The 26,273-nt window shown below is 43.4% G+C and overlaps 32 non-coding genes across 32 annotated transcripts; all 32 read right to left on the minus strand.

The window, feature by feature from the left end:
• Nucleotides 1–286: 286 nt before the first annotated feature.
• TRNAL-AAG (transfer RNA leucine (anticodon AAG)) lies at nucleotides 287–369 on the minus strand. Its single transcript has one exon. It is a non-coding gene; the product is annotated as a tRNA-Leu (tRNA).
• Nucleotides 370–555: 186 nt separating this feature from the next.
• Nucleotides 556–638, minus strand: TRNAL-CAG (transfer RNA leucine (anticodon CAG)). Its single transcript has one exon. It is a non-coding gene; the product is annotated as a tRNA-Leu (tRNA).
• Nucleotides 639–2,377: 1,739 nt separating this feature from the next.
• Nucleotides 2,378–2,460, minus strand: TRNAL-AAG (transfer RNA leucine (anticodon AAG)). The gene has a single exon. It is a non-coding gene; the product is annotated as a tRNA-Leu (tRNA).
• A 186-nt stretch (nucleotides 2,461–2,646) lies between these two features.
• On the minus strand, nucleotides 2,647–2,729 carry TRNAL-CAG (transfer RNA leucine (anticodon CAG)). The gene has a single exon. It is a non-coding gene; the product is annotated as a tRNA-Leu (tRNA).
• Nucleotides 2,730–3,361: 632 nt separating this feature from the next.
• TRNAL-UAG (transfer RNA leucine (anticodon UAG)) lies at nucleotides 3,362–3,444 on the minus strand. The gene has a single exon. It is a non-coding gene; the product is annotated as a tRNA-Leu (tRNA).
• A 1,024-nt stretch (nucleotides 3,445–4,468) lies between these two features.
• On the minus strand, nucleotides 4,469–4,551 carry TRNAL-AAG (transfer RNA leucine (anticodon AAG)). Its single transcript has one exon. It is a non-coding gene; the product is annotated as a tRNA-Leu (tRNA).
• Nucleotides 4,552–4,737: 186 nt separating this feature from the next.
• TRNAL-CAG (transfer RNA leucine (anticodon CAG)) lies at nucleotides 4,738–4,820 on the minus strand. Its single transcript has one exon. It is a non-coding gene; the product is annotated as a tRNA-Leu (tRNA).
• A 632-nt stretch (nucleotides 4,821–5,452) lies between these two features.
• TRNAL-UAG (transfer RNA leucine (anticodon UAG)) lies at nucleotides 5,453–5,535 on the minus strand. Its single transcript has one exon. It is a non-coding gene; the product is annotated as a tRNA-Leu (tRNA).
• Nucleotides 5,536–6,559: 1,024 nt separating this feature from the next.
• Nucleotides 6,560–6,642, minus strand: TRNAL-AAG (transfer RNA leucine (anticodon AAG)). The gene has a single exon. It is a non-coding gene; the product is annotated as a tRNA-Leu (tRNA).
• Nucleotides 6,643–7,543: 901 nt separating this feature from the next.
• TRNAL-UAG (transfer RNA leucine (anticodon UAG)) lies at nucleotides 7,544–7,626 on the minus strand. Its single transcript has one exon. It is a non-coding gene; the product is annotated as a tRNA-Leu (tRNA).
• Nucleotides 7,627–8,919: 1,293 nt separating this feature from the next.
• TRNAL-CAG (transfer RNA leucine (anticodon CAG)) lies at nucleotides 8,920–9,002 on the minus strand. Its single transcript has one exon. It is a non-coding gene; the product is annotated as a tRNA-Leu (tRNA).
• A 632-nt stretch (nucleotides 9,003–9,634) lies between these two features.
• TRNAL-UAG (transfer RNA leucine (anticodon UAG)) lies at nucleotides 9,635–9,717 on the minus strand. Its single transcript has one exon. It is a non-coding gene; the product is annotated as a tRNA-Leu (tRNA).
• Nucleotides 9,718–10,740: 1,023 nt separating this feature from the next.
• TRNAL-AAG (transfer RNA leucine (anticodon AAG)) lies at nucleotides 10,741–10,823 on the minus strand. Its single transcript has one exon. It is a non-coding gene; the product is annotated as a tRNA-Leu (tRNA).
• A 186-nt stretch (nucleotides 10,824–11,009) lies between these two features.
• On the minus strand, nucleotides 11,010–11,092 carry TRNAL-CAG (transfer RNA leucine (anticodon CAG)). The gene has a single exon. It is a non-coding gene; the product is annotated as a tRNA-Leu (tRNA).
• Nucleotides 11,093–12,831: 1,739 nt separating this feature from the next.
• On the minus strand, nucleotides 12,832–12,914 carry TRNAL-AAG (transfer RNA leucine (anticodon AAG)). The gene has a single exon. It is a non-coding gene; the product is annotated as a tRNA-Leu (tRNA).
• A 186-nt stretch (nucleotides 12,915–13,100) lies between these two features.
• On the minus strand, nucleotides 13,101–13,183 carry TRNAL-CAG (transfer RNA leucine (anticodon CAG)). The gene has a single exon. It is a non-coding gene; the product is annotated as a tRNA-Leu (tRNA).
• Nucleotides 13,184–13,815: 632 nt separating this feature from the next.
• Nucleotides 13,816–13,898, minus strand: TRNAL-UAG (transfer RNA leucine (anticodon UAG)). The gene has a single exon. It is a non-coding gene; the product is annotated as a tRNA-Leu (tRNA).
• A 1,024-nt stretch (nucleotides 13,899–14,922) lies between these two features.
• TRNAL-AAG (transfer RNA leucine (anticodon AAG)) lies at nucleotides 14,923–15,005 on the minus strand. Its single transcript has one exon. It is a non-coding gene; the product is annotated as a tRNA-Leu (tRNA).
• A 186-nt stretch (nucleotides 15,006–15,191) lies between these two features.
• TRNAL-CAG (transfer RNA leucine (anticodon CAG)) lies at nucleotides 15,192–15,274 on the minus strand. Its single transcript has one exon. It is a non-coding gene; the product is annotated as a tRNA-Leu (tRNA).
• Nucleotides 15,275–15,906: 632 nt separating this feature from the next.
• On the minus strand, nucleotides 15,907–15,989 carry TRNAL-UAG (transfer RNA leucine (anticodon UAG)). The gene has a single exon. It is a non-coding gene; the product is annotated as a tRNA-Leu (tRNA).
• A 1,024-nt stretch (nucleotides 15,990–17,013) lies between these two features.
• On the minus strand, nucleotides 17,014–17,096 carry TRNAL-AAG (transfer RNA leucine (anticodon AAG)). The gene has a single exon. It is a non-coding gene; the product is annotated as a tRNA-Leu (tRNA).
• Nucleotides 17,097–17,282: 186 nt separating this feature from the next.
• Nucleotides 17,283–17,365, minus strand: TRNAL-CAG (transfer RNA leucine (anticodon CAG)). Its single transcript has one exon. It is a non-coding gene; the product is annotated as a tRNA-Leu (tRNA).
• A 632-nt stretch (nucleotides 17,366–17,997) lies between these two features.
• Nucleotides 17,998–18,080, minus strand: TRNAL-UAG (transfer RNA leucine (anticodon UAG)). The gene has a single exon. It is a non-coding gene; the product is annotated as a tRNA-Leu (tRNA).
• A 1,024-nt stretch (nucleotides 18,081–19,104) lies between these two features.
• TRNAL-AAG (transfer RNA leucine (anticodon AAG)) lies at nucleotides 19,105–19,187 on the minus strand. The gene has a single exon. It is a non-coding gene; the product is annotated as a tRNA-Leu (tRNA).
• A 186-nt stretch (nucleotides 19,188–19,373) lies between these two features.
• On the minus strand, nucleotides 19,374–19,456 carry TRNAL-CAG (transfer RNA leucine (anticodon CAG)). The gene has a single exon. It is a non-coding gene; the product is annotated as a tRNA-Leu (tRNA).
• Nucleotides 19,457–21,195: 1,739 nt separating this feature from the next.
• Nucleotides 21,196–21,278, minus strand: TRNAL-AAG (transfer RNA leucine (anticodon AAG)). Its single transcript has one exon. It is a non-coding gene; the product is annotated as a tRNA-Leu (tRNA).
• A 186-nt stretch (nucleotides 21,279–21,464) lies between these two features.
• TRNAL-CAG (transfer RNA leucine (anticodon CAG)) lies at nucleotides 21,465–21,547 on the minus strand. Its single transcript has one exon. It is a non-coding gene; the product is annotated as a tRNA-Leu (tRNA).
• A 632-nt stretch (nucleotides 21,548–22,179) lies between these two features.
• TRNAL-UAG (transfer RNA leucine (anticodon UAG)) lies at nucleotides 22,180–22,262 on the minus strand. The gene has a single exon. It is a non-coding gene; the product is annotated as a tRNA-Leu (tRNA).
• A 1,024-nt stretch (nucleotides 22,263–23,286) lies between these two features.
• On the minus strand, nucleotides 23,287–23,369 carry TRNAL-AAG (transfer RNA leucine (anticodon AAG)). The gene has a single exon. It is a non-coding gene; the product is annotated as a tRNA-Leu (tRNA).
• A 901-nt stretch (nucleotides 23,370–24,270) lies between these two features.
• Nucleotides 24,271–24,353, minus strand: TRNAL-UAG (transfer RNA leucine (anticodon UAG)). Its single transcript has one exon. It is a non-coding gene; the product is annotated as a tRNA-Leu (tRNA).
• Nucleotides 24,354–25,376: 1,023 nt separating this feature from the next.
• Nucleotides 25,377–25,459, minus strand: TRNAL-AAG (transfer RNA leucine (anticodon AAG)). Its single transcript has one exon. It is a non-coding gene; the product is annotated as a tRNA-Leu (tRNA).
• A 186-nt stretch (nucleotides 25,460–25,645) lies between these two features.
• Nucleotides 25,646–25,728, minus strand: TRNAL-CAG (transfer RNA leucine (anticodon CAG)). The gene has a single exon. It is a non-coding gene; the product is annotated as a tRNA-Leu (tRNA).
• Between the last annotated feature and the right edge of the window lie 545 nt (nucleotides 25,729–26,273).

The raw sequence follows: 26,273 nt of genomic DNA on the forward strand, positions 1-26,273 counted from the left end.
TGAAAATGACGTGACATAACATTTAAAACCTCCTTATTGGAAACCTAAAACATCACAAGACTTAATGTAACCCATTTCTTTCATAAAAAAGGTTTTAAAGTACCCCACAAAAGAAATATAAAACACCACGAGTGCTAGAAGAATATTACATTAACGTTAAAGATAGAATAGGGCAAATGCATTTGCAGTTGAAACTGAAGTTTGGTACTTATTCAGATATTATTTACATTGCCAATTTTTAGCTGAGATTCTAAAGGAACTGAGAGAGAAAATGTAATTCAAGTTTTGTCAGAAGTGGGATTCGAACCCACGCCTCCAGGAGAGACTGCGGCCTTAACGCAGCGCCTTAGACCACTCGGCCATCCTGACCCCATGCTGCTTTTTCATCTAAAGGGTGAGAAAGATATTAGGAACCAAAAAATGCACAGAGCTTAGGCCAATAGTGGCTAGAGCAAGAAAAAAACTCACTGCACTCTTCCAAGAAGACAATCCTATAAGCCACTGCGAGGGAAATGATCATATTTCTCAAGAAAAAAATTAGAGTAAACACAGGACTGTCAGAAGTGGGACTTGAACCCACGCCTCCAGAGGAGACTGCGACCTGAACACAGCGCCTTAGACCACTCGGCCATCCTGACTTGCTTTCCCAGCATCTTCCAGAGGCCAGACAGCCATGCAGGTGAGGTACTGAAAAGGAATGCCCTCAATTTATTTATCCTATTATATGCACTTCCAACAGATCTTTGAACAATCTGTACAGAGCAGGACCTATGGAGAACTCTTTAGAACTTTGAGGCGAACAAAGAGAAAGTGCTATTCACCAGCCACTTGAACGGCTCAAAGCTGCTTTGAAATTGAGACAATAGCCACCTCTTGGCTGGCTAAAGCAATTTCAACAAGGGATCTCAAAGTCACAACATAGGGTGGAGTATGCAAATTTAAGCAGCCCCTGATCAAAGCCCTGAGGAAATTGCTGTAAGTGTGCTGGAGTCAAGTTGTCTACCAGATGCATGGCATTCTTCCAAATTTGCAGGGCCCGTCTGGCCAGGGCATACAAGAGCATGACTCTTCCAGATGACCTCTTACATGGGTCCTATGCTCATTTGGTAAGGATTGCGCTTTGTCAGCAAGACGTTATAGAACCTAAATATATGAGAAACCCCATCTCTCTTGACAAGAGGAGAACGGAATAACGTGCCAGGTGAAGACCAACAGATGCAACTTCCATCAGATGTTAACCTGATAAAGGAGATTAAATCTCCAAAAGGCATGTCAGATGTGGGATTCGAACCCACGCCTCCAAAGGAGACTGTGGCCTAAACACAGCACCTTAGACCTCTCGGCCATCCTGACAGTATAGGCTTTTAAGAAATGAATAAAAGTTACTCAGAAACGTCTACCTCCATGCAAGCCTGAAATAATTTAAACCTTCAAACACAAGGTGCAACTTTATGCACAGGACAATAAACACAGAAGAACACATACGAAAGCACTTTATTTCACAGGTATACAGTTTTCATGCTTTTAGAACACCACATACCTCTCACCAGCTATTTAGGGTCCTGTATCCGACTCACAACATTTCCTTGCCTGCGACCTCTCTCTCTACACAAACAACTACAGCACAGGAAGTAGGAAGGCAATAGGTGGGGCAGTTTATGCAAATTTATGCTGCCAATGTGCCTTGCAGATTCATGCAGGATTTCTAGATCCTTGCTGGATACAAGAGAGTAGGCCTTGTTCCAGATAAACTATCCCTAGCAGGGAAAGTCTGAGCACAGGCACTCTTTTGCTCTTTAGCCCCTGGCCTGGGACTCACCCTCACTTGCTGAGGCGTGAAATTCTGCATACCAACTTTGCACAGAAGGTATGTTTGTGGTTGTTTGGGGGATGGGTGGGAGGTCAAGAGCAGGGAAAAGCAGGTCTCCTTCACTACTAGACTACTCTTCTATGTCTCCCTGCCGTTCACTCACTCTGTCTTTGTTTCATTCTCTCCTTCCACAACACTCCTTCTCACTCACTCGCTCTATCACTTGTATTTTTGCCCTTGCTCTGCATTCTATAGTGGAAACATCTCTTGAATGAAGCATCTGAAAATGACGTGACATAAAATTTAAAACCTCCTTATTGGAAACCTAAAACATCACAAGACTTAATGTAACCCATTTCTTTCATAAAAAAGATTTTTAAAGTACCCCACAAAAGAAATATAAATACCACGAGTGCTAGAAGAATATTACATTAACGTTAAAGATAGAATAGGGCAACTGCATTTGCAGTTGAAACTGAAGTTTGGTACTTATTCAGATATTATTTACATTGCCAATTTTTAGCTGAGATTCTAAAGGAACTGAGAGAGAAAATGGAATTCAAGTTTTGTCAGAAGTGGGATTCGAACCCACGCCTCCAGGAGAGACTGCGGCCTTAACGCAGCGCCTTAGACCACTCGGCCATCCTGACCCCATGCTGCTTGTTTATCTAAAGGGTGAGAAAGATATTAGGAACCAAAAAATGCACAGAGCTTAGGCCAATAGTGGCTAGAGCAAGAAAAAAACTCACTGCACTCGTCCAAGAAGACAGTCCTATAAGCCACTGCGAGGGAAATGATCATATTTCTCAAGAAAAAAATTAGAGTAAACACAGGACTGTCAGAAGTGGGATTTGAACCCACGCCTCCAGAGGAGACTGCGACCTGAACGCAGCGCCTTAGACCACTCGGCCATCCTGACTTTCTTTCCCAGCATCTTCCAGAGGCCAGACAGCCATGCAGGTGAGGTACTGAAAAGGAATGCCCTCAATTTATTTATCCTATTATATGCACTTCCAACAGATCTTTGAACAATCTGTACAGAGCAGGACCTATGGAGAACTCTTTAGAACTTTGAGGCGAACAAAGAGAAAGTGCTATTCACCAGCCACTTGAACGGCTCAAAGCTGCTTTGAAATTGAGACAATAGCCACCTCTTGGCTGGCTAAAGCAATTTCAACAAGGGATCTCAAAGTCACAACATAGGGTGGAGTATGCAAATTTAAGCAGCCCCTGATCAAAGCCCTGAGGAAATTGCTGTAAGTGTGCTGGAGTCCAGTTGTCTACCAGATGAATGGCATTCTTCCAAATTTGCAGGGCCCGTCTGGCCAGGGCATACAAGAGCATGACTCTTCCAGATGACCTCTTACATGGGTCCTATGCTCATTTGGTAAGGATTGCGCTTTGTCAGCAAGACGTTATAGAACCTAAATATATGAGAAACTCCATCTCTCTTGACAAGAGGAGAACGGAATAACGTGCCAAGTGAAGACCAACAGATGCAACTTCCATCAGATGTTAACCTGATAAAGGAGATTAAATCTCCAAAAGGCATGTCAGAAGTGGGATTCGAACCCACGCCTCCAAAGGAGACTGTGGCCTAAACACAGCGCCTTAGACCTCTCGGCCATCCTGACAGTACAGGCTTTTAAGAAATGAATAAAAGTTACTCAGAAACGTCTACCTCCATGCAAGCCTGACATAATTTAAACCTTCAAACACAAGGTGCAACTTTATGCACAGGACAATAAACACAGAAGAACACATACGAAAGCACTTTATTTCACAGGTATACAGTTTTCATGCTTTTAGAACACCACATACCTCTCACCAGCTATTTAGGGTCCTGTATCCGACTCACAACATTTCCTTGCCTGCGACCTCTCTCTCTACACAAACAACTACAGCACAGGAAGTAGGAAGGCAATAGGTGGGGCAGTTTATGCAAATTTATGCTGCCAATGTGCCTTGCAGATTCATGCAGGATATCTAGATCCTTGCTGGATACAAGAGAGTAGGCCTTGTTCCAGATAAACTATCCCTAGCAGGGAAAGTCTGAGCACAGGCACTCTTTTGCTCTTTAGCCCCTGGCCTGGGACTCACTCTCACTTGCTGAGGCGTGAAATTCTGCATACCAACTTTGCACAGAAGGTATGTTTGTGGTTGTTTGGGGATGGGTGGGAGGTCAAGAGCAGGGAAAAGCAGGTCTCCTTCACTACTAGACTACTCTTCTATGCCTCCCTGCCGTTCACTCACTCTGTCTTTGTTTCATTCTCTCCTTCCACAACACTCCTTCTCACTCACTCGCTCTATCACTTGTATTTTTGCCCTTGCTCTGCATTCTATAGTGGAAACATCTCTTGAATGAAGCATCTGAAAATGACGTGACATAAAATTTAAAACCTCCTTATTGGAAACCTAAAACATCACAAGACTTAATGTAACCCATTTCTTTCATAAAAAAGATTTTTAAAGTACCCCACAAAAGAAATATAAAACACCACGAGTGCTAGAAGAATATTACATTAACGTTAAAGATAGAATAGGGCAAATGCATTTGCAGTTGAAACTGAAGTTTGGTACTTATTCAGATATTATTTACATTGCCAATTTTTAGCTGAGATTCTAAAGGAACTGAGAGAGAAAATGGAACTCAAGTTTTGTCAGAAGTGGGATTCGAACCCACGCCTCCAGGAGAGACTGCGGCCTTAACGCAGTGCCTTAGACCACTCGGCCATCCTGACCCCATGCTGCTTTTTCATCTAAAGGGTGAGAAAGATATTAGGAACCAAAAAATGCACAGAGCTTAGGCCAATAGTGGCTAGAGCAAGAAAAAAACTCACTGCACTCTTCCAAGAAGACAATCCTATAAGCCACTGCGAGGGAAATGATCATATTTCTCAAGAAAAAAATTAGAGTAAACACAGGACTGTCAGAAGTGGGATTTGAACCCACGCCTCCAGAGGAGACTGCGACCTGAACGCAGCGCCTTAGACCACTCGGCCATCCTGACTTGCTTTCCGAGCATCTTCCAGAGGCCAGACAGCCATGCAGGTGAGGTACTGAAAAGGAATGCCCTCAATTTATTTATCCTATTATATGCACTTCCAACAGATCTTTGAACAATCTGTACAGAGCAGGACCTATGGAGAACTCTTTAGAACTTTGAGGCGAACAAAGAGAAAGTGCTATTCACCAGCCACTTGAACTGCTCAAAGCTGCTTTGAAATTGAGACAATAGCCACCTCTTGGCTGGCTAAAGCAATTTCAAAAAGGGATCTCAAAGTCAAAACATAGGGTGGAGTATGCAAATTTAAGCAGCCCCTGATCAAAGCCCTAAGGAAATTGCTGTAAGTGTGCTGGAGTCCAGTTGTCTACCAGATGCATGGCATTCTTCCAAATTTGCAGGGCCCGTCTGGCCAGGGCATACAAGAGCATGACTCTTCCAGATGACCTCTTACATGGGTCCTATGCTCATTTGGTAAGGATTGCGGTTTGTCAGCAAGACGTTATAGAACCTAAATATATGAGAAACCCCATCTCTCTTGACAAGAGGAGAACGGAATAACGTGCCAGGTGAAGACCAACAGATGCAACTTCCATCAGATGTTAACCTGATAAAGGAGATTAAATCTCCAAAAGGCATGTCAGAAGTGGGATTCGAACCCACGCCTCCAAAGGAGACTGTGGCCTAAACACAGCACCTTAGACCTCTCGGCCATCCTGACAGTACAGGCTTTTAAGAAATGAATAAAAGTTACTCAGAAACGTCTACCTCAATGCAAGCCTGAAATAATTTAAACCTTCAAACACAAGGTGCAACTTTATGCACAGGACAATAAACACAGAAGAACACATACGAAAGCACTTTATTTCACAGGTATACAGTTTTCATGCTTTTAGAACACCACATACCTCTCACCAGCTATTTAGGGTCCTGTATCCGACTCACAACATTTCCTTGCCTGCGACCTCTCTCTCTACACAAACAACTACAGCACAGGAAGTAGGAAGGCAATAGGTGGGGCAGTTTATGCAAATTTATGCTGCCAATGTGCCTTGCAGATTCATGCAGGATTTCTAGATCCTTGCTGGATACAAGAGAGTAGGCCTTGTTCCAGATAAACTATCCCTAGCAGGGAAAGTCTGAGCACAGGCACTCTTTTGCTCTTTAGCCCCTGGCCTGGGACTCACCCTCACTTGCTGAGGCGTGAAATTCTGCATACCAACTTTGCACAGAAGGTATGTTTGTGGTTGTTTGGGGATGGGTGGGAGGTCAAGAGCAGGGAAAAGCAGGTCTCCTTCACTACTAGACTACTCTTCTATGCCTCCCTGCCGTTCACTCACTCTGTCTTTGTTTCATTCTCTCCTTCCACAACACTCCTTCTCACTCACTCGCTCTATCACTTGTATTTTTGCCCTTGCTCTGCATTCTATAGTGGAAACATCTCTTGAATGAAGCATCTGAAAATGACGTGACATAAAATTTAAAACCTCCTTATTGGAAACCTAAAACATCACAAGACTTAATGTAACCCATTTCTTTCATAAAAAAGATTTTTAAAGTACCCCACAAAAGAAATATAAAACACCACGAGTGCTAGAAGAATATTACATTAACGTTAAAGATAGAATAGGGCAAATGCATTTGCAGTTGAAACTGAAGTTTGGTACTTATTCAGATATTATTTACATTGCCAATTTTTAGCTGAGATTCTAAAGGAACTGAGAGAGAAAATGGAATTCAAGTTTTGTCAGAAGTGGGATTCGAACCCACGCCTCCAGGAGAGACTGCGGCCTTAACGCAGCGCCTTAGACCACTCGGCCATCCTGACCCCATGCTGCTTTTTCATCTAAAGGGTGAGAAAGATATTAGGAACCAAAAAATGCACAGAGCTTAGGCCAATAGTGGCTAGAGCAAGAAAAAAACTCACTGCACTCTTCCAAGAAGACAATCCTATAAGCCACTGCGAGGGAAATGATCATATTTCTCAAGAAAAAAATTAGAGTAAACACAGGACTGTCAGAAGAGGGATTTGAACCCACGCCTCCAGAGGAGACTGCGACCTGAACGCAGCGCCTTAGACCACTCGGCCATCCTGACTTTCTTTCACAGCATCTTCCAGAGGCCAGACAGCCATGCAGGTGAGGTACTGAAAAGGAATGCCCTCAATTTATTTATCCTATTATATGCACTTCCAACAGATCTTTGAACAATCTGTACAGAGCAGGACCTATGGAGAACTCTTTAGAACTTTGAGGCGAACAAAGAGAAAGTGCTATTCACCAGCCACTTGAACGGCTCAAAGCTGCTTTGAAATTGAGACAATAGCCACCTCTTGGCTGGCTAAAGCAATTTCAACAAGGGATCTCAAAGTCACAACATAGGGTGGAGTATGCAAATTTAAGCAGCCCCTGATCAAAGCCCTAAGGAAATTGCTGTAAGTGTGCTGGAGTCCAGTTGTCTACCAGATGCATGGCATTCTTCCAAATTTGCAGGGCCCGTCTGGCCAGGGCATACAAGAGCATGACTCTTCCAGATGACCTCTTACATGGGTCCTATGCTCATTTGGTAAGGATTGCGCTTTGTCAGCAAGACGTTATAGAACCTAAATATATGAGAAACCCCATCTCTCTTGACAAGAGGAGAACGGAATAACGTGCCAGGTGAAGACCAACAGATGCAACTTCCATCAGATGTTAACCTGATAAAGGAGATCAAATCTCCAAAATGCATGTCAGAAGTGGGATTCGAACCCACGCCTCCAAAGGAGACTGTGGCCTAAACACAGCACCTTAGACCTCTCGGCCATCCTGACAGTACAGGCTTTTAAGAAATGAATAAAAGTTACTCAGAAACGTCTACCTCCATGCAAGCCTGAAATAATTTAAACCTTCAAACACAAGGTGCAACTTTATGCACAGGACAATAAACACAGAAGAACACATACGAAAGCACTTTATTTCACAGGTATACAGTTTTCATGCTTTTAGAACACCACATACCTCTCACCAGCTATTTAGGGTCCTGTATCCGACTCACAACATTTCCTTGCCTGCGACCTCTCTCTCTACACAAACAACTACAGCACAGGAAGTAGGAAGGCAATAGGTGGGGCAGTTTATGCAAATTTATGCTGCCAATGTGCCTTGCAGATTCATGCAGGATTTCTGGATCCTTGCTGGATACAAGAGAGTAGGCCTTGTTCCAGATAAACTATCCCTAGCAGGGAAAGTCTGAGCACAGGCACTCTTTTGCTCTTTAGCCCCTGGCCTGGGACTCACCCTCACTTGCTGAGGCGTGAAATTCTGCATACCAACTTTGCACAGAAGGTATGTTTGTGGTTGTTTGGGGATGGGTGGGAGGTCAAGAGCAGGGAAAAGCAGGTCTCCTTCACTACTAGACTCCTCTTCTATGCCTCCCTGCCATTCACTCACTCTGTCTTTGTTTCATTCTCTCCTTCCACAACACTCCTTCTCACTCACTCGCTCTATCACTTGTATTTTTGCCCTTGCTCTGCATTCTATAGTGGAAACAGCTCTTGAATGAAGCATCTGAAAATGACGTGACATAAAATTTAAAACCTCCTTATTGGAAACCTAAAACATCACAAGACTTAATGTAACCCATTTCTTTCATAAAAAAGATTTTTAAAGTACCCCACAAAAGAAATATAAAACACCACGAGTGCTAGAAGAATATTACATTAACGTTAAAGATAGAATAGGGCAAATGCATTTGCAGTTGAAACTGAAGTTTGGTACTTATTCAGATATTATTTACATTGCCAATTTTTAGCTGAGATTCTAAAGGAACTGAGAGAGAAAATGGAATTCAAGTTTTGTCAGAAGTGGGATTCAAACCCACGCCTCCAGGAGAGACTGCAGCCTTAACGCAGCGCCTTAGACCACTCGGCCATCCTGACCCCATGCTGCTTTTTCATCTAAAGGGTGAGAAATATATTAGGAACCAAAAAATGCACAGAGCTTAGGCCAATAGTGGCTAGAGCAAGAAAAAAACTCACTGCACTCTTCCAAGAAGACAATCCTATAAGCCACTGCGAGGGAAATGATCATATTTCTCAAGAAAAAAAGTATAGTAAACACATGACTGTCAGAAGTGGGATTTGAACCCACGCCTCCAGAGGAGACTGCGACCTGAACGCAGCGCCTTAGACCACTCGGCCATCCTGACTTGCTTTCCCAGCATCTTCCAGAGGCCAGACAGCCATGCAGGTGAGGTACTGAAAAGGAATGCCCTCAATTTATTTATCCTATTATATGCACTTCCAACAGATCTTTGAACAATCTGTACAGAGCAGGACCTATGGAGAACTCTTTAGAACTTTGAGGCGAACAAAGAGAAAGTGCTATTCACCAGCCACTTGAACGGCTCAAAGCTGCTTTGAAATTGAGACAATAGCCACCTCTTGGCTGGCTAAAGCAATTTCAACAAGGGATCTCAAAGTCACAACATAGGGTGGAGTATGCAAATTTAAGCAGCCCCTGATCAAAGCCCTGAGGAAATTGCTGTAAGTGTGCTGGAGTCCAGTTGTCTACCAGATGAATGGCATTCTTCCAAATTTGCAGGGCCCGTCTGGCCAGGGCATACAAGAGCATGACTCTTCCAGATGACCTCTTACATGGGTCCTATGCTCATTTGGTAAGGATTGCGCTTTGTCAGCAAGACGTTATAGAACCTAAATATATGAGAAACCCCATCTCTCTTGACAAGAGGAGAACGGAATAACGTGCCAAGTGAAGACCAACAGATGCAACTTCCATCAGATGTTAACCTGATAAAGGAGATTAAATCTCCAAAAGGCATGTCAGAAGTGGGATTCGAACCCACGCCTCCAAAGGAGACTGTGGCCTAAACACAGCGCCTTAGACCTCTCGGCCATCCTGACAGTATAGGCTTTTAAGAAATGAATAAAAGTTACTCAGAAACGTCTACCTCCATGCAAGCCTGAAATAATTTAAACCTTCAAACACAAGGTGCAACTTTATGCACAGGACAATAAACACAGAAGAACACATACGAAAGCACTTTATTTCACAGGTATACAATTTTCATGCTTTTAGAACACCACATACCTCTCACCAGCTATTTAGGGTCCTGTATCCGACTCACAACATTTCCTTGCCTGCGACCTCTCTCTCTACACAAACAACTACAGCACAGGAAGTAGGAAGGCAATAGGTGGGGCAGTTTATGCAAATTTATGCTGCCAATGTGCCTTGTAGATTCATGCAGGATTTCTAGATCCTTGCTGGATACAAGAGAGTAGGCCTTGTTCCAGATAAACTATCCCTAGCAGGGAAAGTCTGAGCACAGGCACTCTTTTGCTCTTTAGCCCCTGGCCTGGGACTCACCCTCACTTGCTGAGGCGTGAAATTCTGCATACCAACTTTGCACAGAAGGTATGTTTGTGGTTGTTTGGGGATGGGTGGGAGGTCAAGAGCAGGGAAAAGCAGGTCTCCTTCACTACTAGACTCATCTTCTATGCCTCCCTGCCGTTCACTCACTCTGTCTTTGTTTCATTCTCTCCTTCCACAACACTCCTTCTCACTCACTCGCTCTATCACTTGTATTTTTGCCCTTGCTCTGCATTCTATAGTGGAAACATCTCTTGAATGAAGCATCTGAAAATGACGTGACATAACATTTAAAACCTCCTTATTGGAAACCTAAAACATCACAAGACTTAATGTAACCCATTTCTTTCATAAAAAAGGTTTTAAAGTACCCCACAAAAGAAATATAAAACACCACGAGTGCTAGAAGAATATTACATTAACGTTAAAGATAGAATAGGGCAAATGCATTTGCAGTTGAAACTGAAGTTTGGTACTTATTCAGATATTATTTACATTGCCAATTTTTAGCTGAGATTCTAAAGGAACTGAGAGAGAAAATGTAATTCAAGTTTTGTCAGAAGTGGGATTCGAACCCACGCCTCCAGGAGAGACTGCGGCCTTAACGCAGCGCCTTAGACCACTCGGCCATCCTGACCCCATGCTGCTTTTTCATCTAAAGGGTGAGAAAGATATTAGGAACCAAAAAATGCACAGAGCTTAGGCCAATAGTGGCTAGAGCAAGAAAAAAACTCACTGCACTCTTCCAAGAAGACAATCCTATAAGCCACTGCGAGGGAAATGATCATATTTCTCAAGAAAAAAATTAGAGTAAACACAGGACTGTCAGAAGTGGGACTTGAACCCACGCCTCCAGAGGAGACTGCGACCTGAACACAGCGCCTTAGACCACTCGGCCATCCTGACTTGCTTTCCCAGCATCTTCCAGAGGCCAGACAGCCATGCAGGTGAGGTACTGAAAAGGAATGCCCTCAATTTATTTATCCTATTATATGCACTTCCAACAGATCTTTGAACAATCTGTACAGAGCAGGACCTATGGAGAACTCTTTAGAACTTTGAGGCGAACAAAGAGAAAGTGCTATTCACCAGCCACTTGAACGGCTCAAAGCTGCTTTGAAATTGAGACAATAGCCACCTCTTGGCTGGCTAAAGCAATTTCAACAAGGGATCTCAAAGTCACAACATAGGGTGGAGTATGCAAATTTAAGCAGCCCCTGATCAAAGCCCTGAGGAAATTGCTGTAAGTGTGCTGGAGTCAAGTTGTCTACCAGATGCATGGCATTCTTCCAAATTTGCAGGGCCCGTCTGGCCAGGGCATACAAGAGCATGACTCTTCCAGATGACCTCTTACATGGGTCCTATGCTCATTTGGTAAGGATTGCGCTTTGTCAGCAAGACGTTATAGAACCTAAATATATGAGAAACCCCATCTCTCTTGACAAGAGGAGAACGGAATAACGTGCCAGGTGAAGACCAACAGATGCAACTTCCATCAGATGTTAACCTGATAAAGGAGATTAAATCTCCAAAAGGCATGTCAGATGTGGGATTCGAACCCACGCCTCCAAAGGAGACTGTGGCCTAAACACAGCACCTTAGACCTCTCGGCCATCCTGACAGTATAGGCTTTTAAGAAATGAATAAAAGTTACTCAGAAACGTCTACCTCCATGCAAGCCTGAAATAATTTAAACCTTCAAACACAAGGTGCAACTTTATGCACAGGACAATAAACACAGAAGAACACATACGAAAGCACTTTATTTCACAGGTATACAGTTTTCATGCTTTTAGAACACCACATACCTCTCACCAGCTATTTAGGGTCCTGTATCCGACTCACAACATTTCCTTGCCTGCGACCTCTCTCTCTACACAAACAACTACAGCACAGGAAGTAGGAAGGCAATAGGTGGGGCAGTTTATGCAAATTTATGCTGCCAATGTGCCTTGCAGATTCATGCAGGATTTCTAGATCCTTGCTGGATACAAGAGAGTAGGCCTTGTTCCAGATAAACTATCCCTAGCAGGGAAAGTCTGAGCACAGGCACTCTTTTGCTCTTTAGCCCCTGGCCTGGGACTCACCCTCACTTGCTGAGGCGTGAAATTCTGCATACCAACTTTGCACAGAAGGTATGTTTGTGGTTGTTTGGGGGATGGGTGGGAGGTCAAGAGCAGGGAAAAGCAGGTCTCCTTCACTACTAGACTACTCTTCTATGTCTCCCTGCCGTTCACTCACTCTGTCTTTGTTTCATTCTCTCCTTCCACAACACTCCTTCTCACTCACTCGCTCTATCACTTGTATTTTTGCCCTTGCTCTGCATTCTATAGTGGAAACATCTCTTGAATGAAGCATCTGAAAATGACGTGACATAAAATTTAAAACCTCCTTATTGGAAACCTAAAACATCACAAGACTTAATGTAACCCATTTCTTTCATAAAAAAGATTTTTAAAGTACCCCACAAAAGAAATATAAATACCACGAGTGCTAGAAGAATATTACATTAACGTTAAAGATAGAATAGGGCAACTGCATTTGCAGTTGAAACTGAAGTTTGGTACTTATTCAGATATTATTTACATTGCCAATTTTTAGCTGAGATTCTAAAGGAACTGAGAGAGAAAATGGAATTCAAGTTTTGTCAGAAGTGGGATTCGAACCCACGCCTCCAGGAGAGACTGCGGCCTTAACGCAGCGCCTTAGACCACTCGGCCATCCTGACCCCATGCTGCTTGTTTATCTAAAGGGTGAGAAAGATATTAGGAACCAAAAAATGCACAGAGCTTAGGCCAATAGTGGCTAGAGCAAGAAAAAAACTCACTGCACTCGTCCAAGAAGACAGTCCTATAAGCCACTGCGAGGGAAATGATCATATTTCTCAAGAAAAAAATTAGAGTAAACACAGGACTGTCAGAAGTGGGATTTGAACCCACGCCTCCAGAGGAGACTGCGACCTGAACGCAGCGCCTTAGACCACTCGGCCATCCTGACTTTCTTTCCCAGCATCTTCCAGAGGCCAGACAGCCATGCAGGTGAGGTACTGAAAAGGAATGCCCTCAATTTATTTATCCTATTATATGCACTTCCAACAGATCTTTGAACAATCTGTACAGAGCAGGACCTATGGAGAACTCTTTAGAACTTTGAGGCGAACAAAGAGAAAGTGCTATTCACCAGCCACTTGAACGGCTCAAAGCTGCTTTGAAATTGAGACAATAGCCACCTCTTGGCTGGCTAAAGCAATTTCAACAAGGGATCTCAAAGTCACAACATAGGGTGGAGTATGCAAATTTAAGCAGCCCCTGATCAAAGCCCTGAGGAAATTGCTGTAAGTGTGCTGGAGTCCAGTTGTCTACCAGATGAATGGCATTCTTCCAAATTTGCAGGGCCCGTCTGGCCAGGGCATACAAGAGCATGACTCTTCCAGATGACCTCTTACATGGGTCCTATGCTCATTTGGTAAGGATTGCGCTTTGTCAGCAAGACGTTATAGAACCTAAATATATGAGAAACTCCATCTCTCTTGACAAGAGGAGAACGGAATAACGTGCCAAGTGAAGACCAACAGATGCAACTTCCATCAGATGTTAACCTGATAAAGGAGATTAAATCTCCAAAAGGCATGTCAGAAGTGGGATTCGAACCCACGCCTCCAAAGGAGACTGTGGCCTAAACACAGCGCCTTAGACCTCTCGGCCATCCTGACAGTACAGGCTTTTAAGAAATGAATAAAAGTTACTCAGAAACGTCTACCTCCATGCAAGCCTGACATAATTTAAACCTTCAAACACAAGGTGCAACTTTATGCACAGGACAATAAACACAGAAGAACACATACGAAAGCACTTTATTTCACAGGTATACAGTTTTCATGCTTTTAGAACACCACATACCTCTCACCAGCTATTTAGGGTCCTGTATCCGACTCACAACATTTCCTTGCCTGCGACCTCTCTCTCTACACAAACAACTACAGCACAGGAAGTAGGAAGGCAATAGGTGGGGCAGTTTATGCAAATTTATGCTGCCAATGTGCCTTGCAGATTCATGCAGGATATCTAGATCCTTGCTGGATACAAGAGAGTAGGCCTTGTTCCAGATAAACTATCCCTAGCAGGGAAAGTCTGAGCACAGGCACTCTTTTGCTCTTTAGCCCCTGGCCTGGGACTCACTCTCACTTGCTGAGGCGTGAAATTCTGCATACCAACTTTGCACAGAAGGTATGTTTGTGGTTGTTTGGGGATGGGTGGGAGGTCAAGAGCAGGGAAAAGCAGGTCTCCTTCACTACTAGACTACTCTTCTATGCCTCCCTGCCGTTCACTCACTCTGTCTTTGTTTCATTCTCTCCTTCCACAACACTCCTTCTCACTCACTCGCTCTATCACTTGTATTTTTGCCCTTGCTCTGCATTCTATAGTGGAAACATCTCTTGAATGAAGCATCTGAAAATGACGTGACATAAAATTTAAAACCTCCTTATTGGAAACCTAAAACATCACAAGACTTAATGTAACCCATTTCTTTCATAAAAAAGATTTTTAAAGTACCCCACAAAAGAAATATAAAACACCACGAGTGCTAGAAGAATATTACATTAACGTTAAAGATAGAATAGGGCAAATGCATTTGCAGTTGAAACTGAAGTTTGGTACTTATTCAGATATTATTTACATTGCCAATTTTTAGCTGAGATTCTAAAGGAACTGAGAGAGAAAATGGAACTCAAGTTTTGTCAGAAGTGGGATTCGAACCCACGCCTCCAGGAGAGACTGCGGCCTTAACGCAGTGCCTTAGACCACTCGGCCATCCTGACCCCATGCTGCTTTTTCATCTAAAGGGTGAGAAAGATATTAGGAACCAAAAAATGCACAGAGCTTAGGCCAATAGTGGCTAGAGCAAGAAAAAAACTCACTGCACTCTTCCAAGAAGACAATCCTATAAGCCACTGCGAGGGAAATGATCATATTTCTCAAGAAAAAAATTAGAGTAAACACAGGACTGTCAGAAGTGGGATTTGAACCCACGCCTCCAGAGGAGACTGCGACCTGAACGCAGCGCCTTAGACCACTCGGCCATCCTGACTTGCTTTCCGAGCATCTTCCAGAGGCCAGACAGCCATGCAGGTGAGGTACTGAAAAGGAATGCCCTCAATTTATTTATCCTATTATATGCACTTCCAACAGATCTTTGAACAATCTGTACAGAGCAGGACCTATGGAGAACTCTTTAGAACTTTGAGGCGAACAAAGAGAAAGTGCTATTCACCAGCCACTTGAACTGCTCAAAGCTGCTTTGAAATTGAGACAATAGCCACCTCTTGGCTGGCTAAAGCAATTTCAAAAAGGGATCTCAAAGTCAAAACATAGGGTGGAGTATGCAAATTTAAGCAGCCCCTGATCAAAGCCCTAAGGAAATTGCTGTAAGTGTGCTGGAGTCCAGTTGTCTACCAGATGCATGGCATTCTTCCAAATTTGCAGGGCCCGTCTGGCCAGGGCATACAAGAGCATGACTCTTCCAGATGACCTCTTACATGGGTCCTATGCTCATTTGGTAAGGATTGCGGTTTGTCAGCAAGACGTTATAGAACCTAAATATATGAGAAACCCCATCTCTCTTGACAAGAGGAGAACGGAATAACGTGCCAGGTGAAGACCAACAGATGCAACTTCCATCAGATGTTAACCTGATAAAGGAGATTAAATCTCCAAAAGGCATGTCAGAAGTGGGATTCGAACCCACGCCTCCAAAGGAGACTGTGGCCTAAACACAGCACCTTAGACCTCTCGGCCATCCTGACAGTACAGGCTTTTAAGAAATGAATAAAAGTTACTCAGAAACGTCTACCTCAATGCAAGCCTGAAATAATTTAAACCTTCAAACACAAGGTGCAACTTTATGCACAGGACAATAAACACAGAAGAACACATACGAAAGCACTTTATTTCACAGGTATACAGTTTTCATGCTTTTAGAACACCACATACCTCTCACCAGCTATTTAGGGTCCTGTATCCGACTCACAACATTTCCTTGCCTGCGACCTCTCTCTCTACACAAACAACTACAGCACAGGAAGTAGGAAGGCAATAGGTGGGGCAGTTTATGCAAATTTATGCTGCCAATGTGCCTTGCAGATTCATGCAGGATTTCTAGATCCTTGCTGGATACAAGAGAGTAGGCCTTGTTCCAGATAAACTATCCCTAGCAGGGAAAGTCTGAGCACAGGCACTCTTTTGCTCTTTAGCCCCTGGCCTGGGACTCACTCTCACTTGCTGAGGCGTGAAATTCTGCATACCAACTTTGCACAGAAGGTATGTTTGTGGTTGTTTGGGGATGGGTGGGAGGTCAAGAGCAGGGAAAAGCATGTCTCCTTCACTACTAGACTACTCTTCTATGCCTCCCTGCCGTTCACTCACTCTGTCTTTGTTTCATTCTCTCCTTCCACAACACTCCTTCTCACTCACTCGCTCTATCACTTGTATTTTTGCCCTTGCTCTGCATTCTATAGTGGAAACATCTCTTGAATGAAGCATCTGAAAATGACGTGACATAAAATTTAAAACCTCCTTATTGGAAACCTAAAACATCACAAGACTTAATGTAACCCATTTCTTTCATAAAAAAGATTTTTAAAGTACCCCACAAAAGAAATATAAAACACCACGAGTGCTAGAAGAATATTACATTAACGTTAAAGATAGAATAGGGCAAATGCATTTGCAGTTGAAACTGAAGTTTGGTACTTATTCAGATATTATTTACATTGCCAATTTTTAGCTGAGATTCTAAAGGAACTGAGAGAGAAAATGGAATTCAAGTTTTGTCAGAAGTGGGATTCGAACCCACGCCTCCAGGAGAGACTGCGGCCTTAACGCAGCACCTTAGACCACTCGGCCATCCTGACCCCATGCTGCTTTTTCATCTAAAGGGTGAGAAAGATATTAGGAACCAAAAAATGCACAGAGCTTAGGCCAATAGTGGCTAGAGCAAGAAAAAAACTCACTGCACTCTTCCAAGAAGACAATCCTATAAGCCACTGCGAGGGAAATGATCATATTTCTCAAGAAAAAAATTAGAGTAAACACAGGACTGTCAGAAGTGGGATTTGAACCCACGCCTCCAGAGGAGACTGCGACCTGAACGCAGCGCCTTAGACCACTCGGCCATCCTGACTTGCTTTCCCAGCATCTTCCAGAGGCCAGACAGCCATGCAGGTGAGGTACTGAAAAGGAATGCCCTCAATTTATTTATCCTATTATATGCACTTCCAACAGATCTTTGAACAATCTGTACAGAGCAGGACCTATGGAGAACTCTTTAGAACTTTGAGGCGAACAAAGAGAAAGTGCTATTCACCAGCCACTTGAACTGCTCAAAGCTGCTTTGAAATTGAGACAATAGCCACCTCTTGGCTGGCTAAAGCAATTTCAAAAAGGGATCTCAAAGTCAAAACATAGGGTGGAGTATGCAAATTTAAGCAGCCCCTGATCAAAGCCCTAAGGAAATTGCTGTAAGTGTGCTGGAGTCCAGTTGTCTACCAGATGCATGGCATTCTTCCAAATTTGCAGGGCCCGTCTGGCCAGGGCATACAAGAGCATGACTCTTCCAGATGACCTCTTACATGGGTCCTATGCTCATTTGGTAAGGATTGCGGTTTGTCAGCAAGACGTTATAGAACCTAAATATATGAGAAACCCCATCTCTCTTGACAAGAGGAGAACGGAATAACGTGCCAGGTGAAGACCAACAGATGCAACTTCCATCAGATGTTAACCTGATAAAGGAGATTAAATCTCCAAAAGGCATGTCAGAAGTGGGATTCGAACCCACGCCTCCAAAGGAGACTGTGGCCTAAACACAGCACCTTAGACCTCTCGGCCATCCTGACAGTATAGGCATTTAAGAAATGAATAAAAGTTACTCAGAAACGTCTACCTCCATGCAAGCCTGAAATAATTTAAACCTTCAAACACAAGGTGCAACTTTATGCACAGGACAATAAACACAGAAGAACACATACGAAAGCACTTTATTTCACAGGTATACAGTTTTCATGCTTTTAGAACACCACATACCTCTCACCAGCTATTTAGGGTCCTGTATCCGACTCACAACATTTCCTTGCCTGCGACCTCTCTCTCTACACAAACAACTACAGCACAGGAAGTAGGAAGGCAATAGGTGGGGCAGTTTATGCAAATTTATGCTGCCAATGTGCCTTGCAGATTCATGCAGGATTTCTAGATCCTTGCTGGATACAAGAGAGTAGGCCTTGTTCCAGATAAACTATCCCTAGCAGGGAAAGTCTGAGCACAGGCACTCTTTTGCTCTTTAGCCCCTGGCCTGGGACTCACCCTCACTTGCTGAGGCGTGAAATTCTGCATACCAACTTTGCACAGAAGGTATGTTTGTGGTTGTTTGGGGGATGGGTGGGAGGTCAAGAGCAGGGAAAAGCAGGTCTCCTTCACTACTAGACTACTCTTCTATGCCTCCCTGCCGTTCACTCACTCTGTCTTTGTTTCATTCTCTCCTTCCACAACACTCCTTCTCACTCACTCGCTCTATCACTTGTATTTTTGCCCTTGCTCTGCATTCTATAGTGGAAACATCTCTTGAATGAAGCATCTGAAAATGACGTGACATAAAATTTAAAACCTCCTTATTGGAAACCTAAAACATCACAAGACTTAATGTAACCCATTTCTTTCATAAAAAAGATTTTTAAAGTACCCCACAAAAGAAATATAAATACCACGAGTGCTAGAAGAATATTACATTAACGTTAAAGATAGAATAGGGCAACTGCATTTGCAGTTGAAACTGAAGTTTGGTACTTATTCAGATATTATTTACATTGCCAATTTTTAGCTGAGATTCTAAAGGAACTGAGAGAGAAAATGGAATTCAAGTTTTGTCAGAAGTGGGATTCGAACCCACGCCTCCAGGAGAGACTGCGGCCTTAACGCAGCGCCTTAGACCACTCGGCCATCCTGACCCCATGCTGCTTTTTCATCTAAAGGGTGAGAAAGATATTAGGAACCAAAAAATGCACAGAGCTTAGGCCAATAGTGGCTAGAGCAAGAAAAAAACTCACTGCACTCGTCCAAGAAGACAATCCTATAAGCCACTGCGAGGGAAATGATCATATTTCTCAAGAAAAAAATTAGAGTAAACACAGGACTGTCAGAAGTGGGATTTGAACCCACGCCTCCAGAGGAGACTGCGACCTGAACGCAGCGCCTTAGACCACTCGGCCATCCTGACTTGCTTTCCCAGCATCTTCCAGAGGCCAGACAGCCATGCAGGTGAGGTACTGAAAAGGAATGCCCTCAATTTATTTATCCTATTATATGCACTTCCAACAGATCTTTGAACAATCTGTACAGAGCAGGACCTATGGAGAACTCTTTAGAACTTTGAGGCGAACAAAGAGAAAGTGCTATTCACCAGCCACTTGAACGGCTCAAAGCTGCTTTGAAATTGAGACAATAGCCACCTCTTGGCTGGCTAAAGCAATTTCAACAAGGGATCTCAAAGTCACAACATAGGGTGGAGTATGCAAATTTAAGCAGCCCCTGATCAAAGCCCTGAGGAAATTGCTGTAAGTGTGCTGGAGTCCAGTTGTCTACCAGATGAATGGCATTCTTCCAAATTTGCAGGGCCCGTCTGGCCAGGGCATACAAGAGCATGACTCTTCCAGATGACCTCTTACATGGGTCCTATGCTCATTTGGTAAGGATTGCGCTTTGTCAGCAAGACGTTATAGAACCTAAATATATGAGAAACTCCATCTCTCTTGACAAGAGGAGAACGGAATAACGTGCCAGGTGAAGACCAACAGATGCAACTTCCATCAGATGTTAACCTGATAAAGGAGATTAAATCTCCAAAAGGCATGTCAGAAGTGGGATTCGAACCCACGCCTCCAAAGGAGACTGTGGCCTAAAAACAGCGCCTTAGACCTCTCGGCCATCCTGACAGTATAGTCTTTTAAGAAATGAATAAAAGTTACTCAGAAACGTCTACCTCCATGCAAGCCTGACATAATTTAAACCTTCAAACACAAGGTGCAACTTTATGCACAGGACAATAAACACAGAAGAACACATACGAAAGCACTTTATTTCACAGGTATACAGTTTTCATGCTTTTAGAACACCACATACCTCTCACCAGCTATTTAGGGTCCTGTATCCGACTCACAACATTTCCTTGCCTGCGACCTCTCTCTCTACACAAACAACTACAGCACAGGAAGTAGGAAGGCAATAGGTGGGGCAGTTTATGCAAATTTATGCTGCCAATGTGCCTTGCAGATTCATGCAGGATTTCTAGATCCTTGCTGGATACAAGAGAGTAGGCCTTGTTCCAGATAAACTATCCCTAGCAGGGAAAGTCTGAGCACAGGCACTCTTTTGCTCTTTAGCCCCTGGCCTGGGACTCACTCTCACTTGCTGAGGCGTGAAATTCTGCATACCAACTTTGCACAGAAGGTATGTTTGTGGTTGTTTGGGGATGGGTGGGAGGTCAAGAGCAGGGAAAAGCAGGTCTCCTTCACTACTAGACTACTCTTCTATGCCTCCCTGCCGTTCACTCACTCTGTCTTTGTTTCATTCTCTCCTTCCACAACACTCCTTCTCACTCACTCGCTCTATCACTTGTATTTTTGCCCTTGCTCTGCATTCTATAGTGGAAACATCTCTTGAATGAAGCATCTGAAAATGACGTGACATAAAATTTAAAACCTCCTTATTGGAAACCTAAAACATCACAAGACTTAATGTAACCCATTTCTTTCATAAAAAAGATTTTTAAAGTACCCCACAAAAGAAATATAAAACACCACGAGTGCTAGAAGAATATTACATTAACGTTAAAGATAGAATAGGGCAAATGCATTTGCAGTTGAAACTGAAGTTTGGTACTTATTCAGATATTATTTACATTGCCAATTTTTAGCTGAGATTCTAAAGGAACTGAGAGAGAAAATGGAATTCAAGTTTTGTCAGAAGTGGGATTCGAACCCACGCCTCCAGGAGAGACTGCGGCCTTAACGCAGCGCCTTAGACCACTCGGCCATCCTGACCCCATGCTGCTTTTTCATCTAAAGGGTGAGAAAGATATTAAGAACCAAAAAATGCACAGAGCTTAGGCCAATAGTGGCTAGAGCAAGAAAAAAACTCACTGCACTCTTCCAAGAAGACAATCCTATAAGCCACTGCGAGGGAAATGATCATAATTCTCAAGAAAAAAATTAGAGTAAACACAGGACTGTCAGAAGTGGGATTTGAACCCACGCCTCCAGAGGAGACTGCGACCTGAACGCAGCGCCTTAGACCACTCGGCCATCCTGACTTGCTTTCCCAGCATCTTCCAGAGGCCAGACAGCCATGCAGGTGAGGTACTGAAAAGGAATGCCCTCAATTTATTTATCCTATTATATGCACTTCCAACAGATCTTTGAACAATCTGTACAGAGCAGGACCTATGGAGAACTCTTTAGAACTTTGAGGCGAACAAAGAGAAAGTGCTATTCACCAGCCACTTGAACTGCTCAAAGCTGCTTTGAAATTGAGACAATAGCCACCTCTTGGCTGGCTAAAGCAATTTCAAAAAGGGATCTCAAAGTCAAAACATAGGGTGGAGTATGCAAATTTAAGCAGCCCCTGATCAAAGCCCTAAGGAAATTGCTGTAAGTGTGCTGGAGTCCAGTTGTCTACCAGATGCATGGCATTCTTCCAAATTTGCAGGGCCCGTCTGGCCAGGGCATACAAGAGCATGACTCTTCCAGATGACCTCTTACATGGGTCCTATGCTCATTTGGTAAGGATTGCGGTTTGTCAGCAAGACGTTATAGAACCTAAATATATGAGAAACCCCATCTCTCTTGACAAGAGGAGAACGGAATAACGTGCCAGGTGAAGACCAACAGATGCAACTTCCATCAGATGTTAACCTGATAAAGGAGATTAAATCTCCAAAAGGCATGTCAGAAGTGGGATTCGAACCCACGCCTCCATAGGAGACTGTGGCCTAAACACAGCACCTTAGACCTCTCGGCCATCCTGACAGTACAGGCTTTTAAGAAATGAATAAAAGTTACTCAGAAACGTCTACCTCAATGCAAGCCTGAAATAATTTAAACCTTCAAACACAAGGTGCAACTTTATGCACAGGACAATAAACACAGAAGAACACATACGAAAGCACTTTATTTCACAGGTATACAGTTTTCATGCTTTTAGAACACCACATACCTCTCACCAGCTATTTAGGGTCCTGTATCCGACTCACAACATTTCCTTGCCTGCGACCTCTCTCTCTACACAAACAACTACAGCACAGGAAGTAGGAAGGCAATAGGTGGGGCAGTTTATGCAAATTTATGCTGCCAATGTGCCTTGCAGATTCATGCAGGATTTCTAGATCCTTGCTGGATACAAGAGAGTAGGCCTTGTTCCAGATAAACTATCCCTAGCAGGGAAAGTCTGAGCACAGGCACTCTTTTGCTCTTTAGCCTCTGGCCTGGGACTCACCCTCACTTGCTGAGGCGTGAAATTCTGCATACCAACTTTGCACAGAAGGTATGTTTGTGGTTGTTTGGGGATGGGTGGGAGGTCAAGAGCAGCGAAAAGCAGGTCTCCTTCACTACTAGACTCCTCTTCTATGCCTCCCTGCCATTCACTCACTCTGTCTTTGTTTCATTCTCTCCTTCCACAACACTCCTTCTCACTCACTCTCTCTATCACTTGTATTTTTGCCCTCGCTCTGCATTCTATAGTGGAAACATCTCTTGAATGAAGCATCTGAAAATGACGTGACATAAAATTTAAAACCTCCTTATTGGAAACCTAAAACATCACAAGACTTAATGTAACCCATTTCTTTCATAAAAAAGATTTTTAAAGTACCCCACAAAAGAAATATAAAACACCACGAGTGCTAGAAGAATATTACATTAACGTTAAAGATAGAATAGGGCAAATGCATTTGCAGTTGAAACTGAAGTTTGGTACTTATTCAGATATTATTTACATTGCCAATTTTTAGCTGAGATTCTAAAAGAACTGAGAGAGAAAATGTAATTCAAGTTTTGTCAGAAGTGGGATTCGAACCCACGCCTCCAGGAGAGACTGCGGCCTTAACGCAGCGCCTTAGACCACTCAGCCATCCTGACCCCATACTGCTTTTACATCTAAAGTGTGAGAAAGATATTAGGAACCAAAAAATGCACAGAGCTTAGGCCAATAGTGGCTAGAGCAAGAAAAAAACTCACTGCACTCTTCCAAGAAGACAATCCTATAAGCCACTGCGAGGGAAATGATCATATTTCTCAAGACAAAAAGTAGAGTAAACACAGGACTGTCAGAAGTGGGATTTGAACCCACACCTCCAGAGGAGACTGCGACCTGAACGCAGTGCCTCAGACCACTCGGCCATCCTGACTTGCTTTCCCAGCATCTTCCAGAGGCCAGACAGCCATGCAGGTGAGGTACTGAAAAGGAATGCCCTCAATTTATTTATCCTATTATATGCACTTCCAACAGATCTTTGAACAATCTGTACAGAGCAGGACTTATGGAGAACTCTTTAGAACTTTGAGGCGAACAAAGAGAAAGTGCTATTCACCAGCCACTTGAACGGCTCAAAGCTGCTTTGAAATTGAGACAATAGCCACCTCTTGGCTGGCTAAAGCAATTTCAACAAGGGATCTCAAAGTCACAACATAGGGTGGAGTATGCAAATTTAAGCAGCCCCTGATCAAAGCCCTGAGGAAATTGCTGTAAGTGTGCTGGAGTCCAGTTGTCTACCAGATGAATGGCATTCTTCCAAATTTGCAGGGCCCGTCTGGCCAGGGCATACAAGAGCATGACTCTTCCAGATGACCTCTTACATGGGTCCTATGCTCATTTGGTAAGGATTGCGCTTTGTCAACAAGACGTTATAGAACCTAAATATATGAGAAACCCCATCTCTCTTGACAAGAGGAGAACGGAATAACGTGCCAAGTGAAGACCAACAGATGCAACTTCCATCAGATGTTAACCTGATAAAGGAGATTAAATCTCCAAAAGGCATGTCAGAAGTGGGATTCGAACCCACGCCTCCAAAGGAGACTATGGCCTAAGCACAGCACCTTAGACCTCTCGGCCATCCTGACAGTATAGGCTTTTAAGAAATGAATAAAAGTTACTCAGAAACGTCTACCTCCATGCAAGCCTGAAATAATTTAAACCTTCAAACACAAGGTGCAACTTTATGCACAGGACAATAAACACAGAAGAACACATACGAAAGCACTTTATTTCACAGGTATACAGTTTTCATGCTTTTAGAACACCACATACCTCTCACCAGCTATTTAGGGTCCTGTATCCGACTCACAACATTTCCTTGCCTGCGACCTCTCTCTCTACACAAACAACTACAGCACAAGAAGTAGGAAGGCAATAGGTGGGGCAGTTTATGCAAATTTATGCTGCCAATTTGCCTTGCAGATTCATGCAGGATTTGTAGATCCTTGCTGGATACAAGAGAGTAGGCCTTGTTCCAGATAAACTATCCCTAGCAGGGAAAGTCTGAGCACAGGCACTCTTTTGCTCTTTAGCCCCTGGCCTGGGACTCACCCTCACTTGCTGAGGCGTGAAATTCTGCATACCAACTTTGCACAGAAGGTATGTTTGTGGTTGTTTGGGGATGGGTGGGAGGTCAAGAGCAGGGAAAAGCAGGTCTCCTTCACTACTAGACTTCTCTTCTATGCCTCCCTGCCGTTCACTCACTCTGTCTTTGTTTCATTCTCTCCTTCCACAACACTCCTTCTCACTCACTCGCTCTATCACTTGTATTTTTGCCCTTGCTCTGCATTCTATAGTGGAAACATCTCTTGAATGAAGCATCTGAAAATGACGTGACATAAAATTTAAAACCTCCTTATTGGAAACCTAAAACATCACAAGATTTAATGTAACCCATTTCTTTCATAAAAAAGATTTTTAAAGTACCCCACAAAAGAAATATAAATACCACGAGTGCTAGAAGAATATTACATTAACGTTAAAGATAGAATAGGGCAAATGCATTTGCAGTTGAAACTGAAGTTTGGTACTTATTCAGATATTATTTACATTGCCAATTTTTAGCTGAGATTCTAAAGGAACTGAGAGAGAAAATGGAATTCAAGTTTCGTCAGAAGTGGGATTCGAACCCACGCCTCCAGGAGAGACTGCGGCCTTAACGCAGCGCCTTAGACCACTCGGCCATCCTGACCCCATGCTGCTTTTTCATCTAAAGGGTGAGAAAGATATTAGGAACCAAAAAATGCACAGAGCTTAGGCCAATAGTGGCTAGAGCACGAAAAAAACTCACTGCACTCTTCCAAGAAGACAATCCTATAAGCCACTGCGAGGGAAATGATCATATTTCTCAAGAAAAAAATTAGAGTAAACACAGGACTGTCAGAAGTGGGATTTGAACCCACGCCTCCAGAGGAGACTGCGACCTGAACGCAGCGCCTTAGACCACTCGGCCATCCTGACTTGCTTTCCCAGCATCTTCCAGAGGCCAGACAGCCATGCAGGTGAGGTACTGAAAAGGAATGCCCTCAATTTATTTATCCTATTATATGCACTTCCAACAGATCTTTGAACAATCTGTACAGAGCAGGACCTATGGAGAACTCTTTAGAACTTTGAGGCGAACAAAGAGAAAGTGCTATTCACCAGCCACTTGAACGGCTCAAAGCTGCTTTGAAATTGAGACAATAGCCACCTCTTGGCTGGCTAAAGCAATTTCAACAAGGGATCTCAAAGTCACAACATAGGGTGGAGTATGCAAATTTAAGCAGCCCCTGATCAAAGCCCTGAGGAAATTGCTGTAAGTGTGCTGGAGTCCAGTTGTCTACCAGATGAATGGCATTCTTCCAAATTTGCACGGCCCGTCTGGCCAGGGCATACAAGAGCATGACTCTTCCAGATGACCTCTTACATGGGTCCTATGCTCATTTGGTAAGGATTGCGCTTTGTCAGCAAGACGTTATAGAACCTAAATATATGAGAAACTCCATCTCTCTTGACAAGAGGAG

Source organism: Triturus cristatus, chromosome 6, assembly GCF_964204655.1.
Source record: "Triturus cristatus chromosome 6, aTriCri1.1, whole genome shotgun sequence".
In the NCBI taxonomy this organism is placed as follows: domain Eukaryota; kingdom Metazoa; phylum Chordata; class Amphibia; order Caudata; family Salamandridae; genus Triturus; species Triturus cristatus.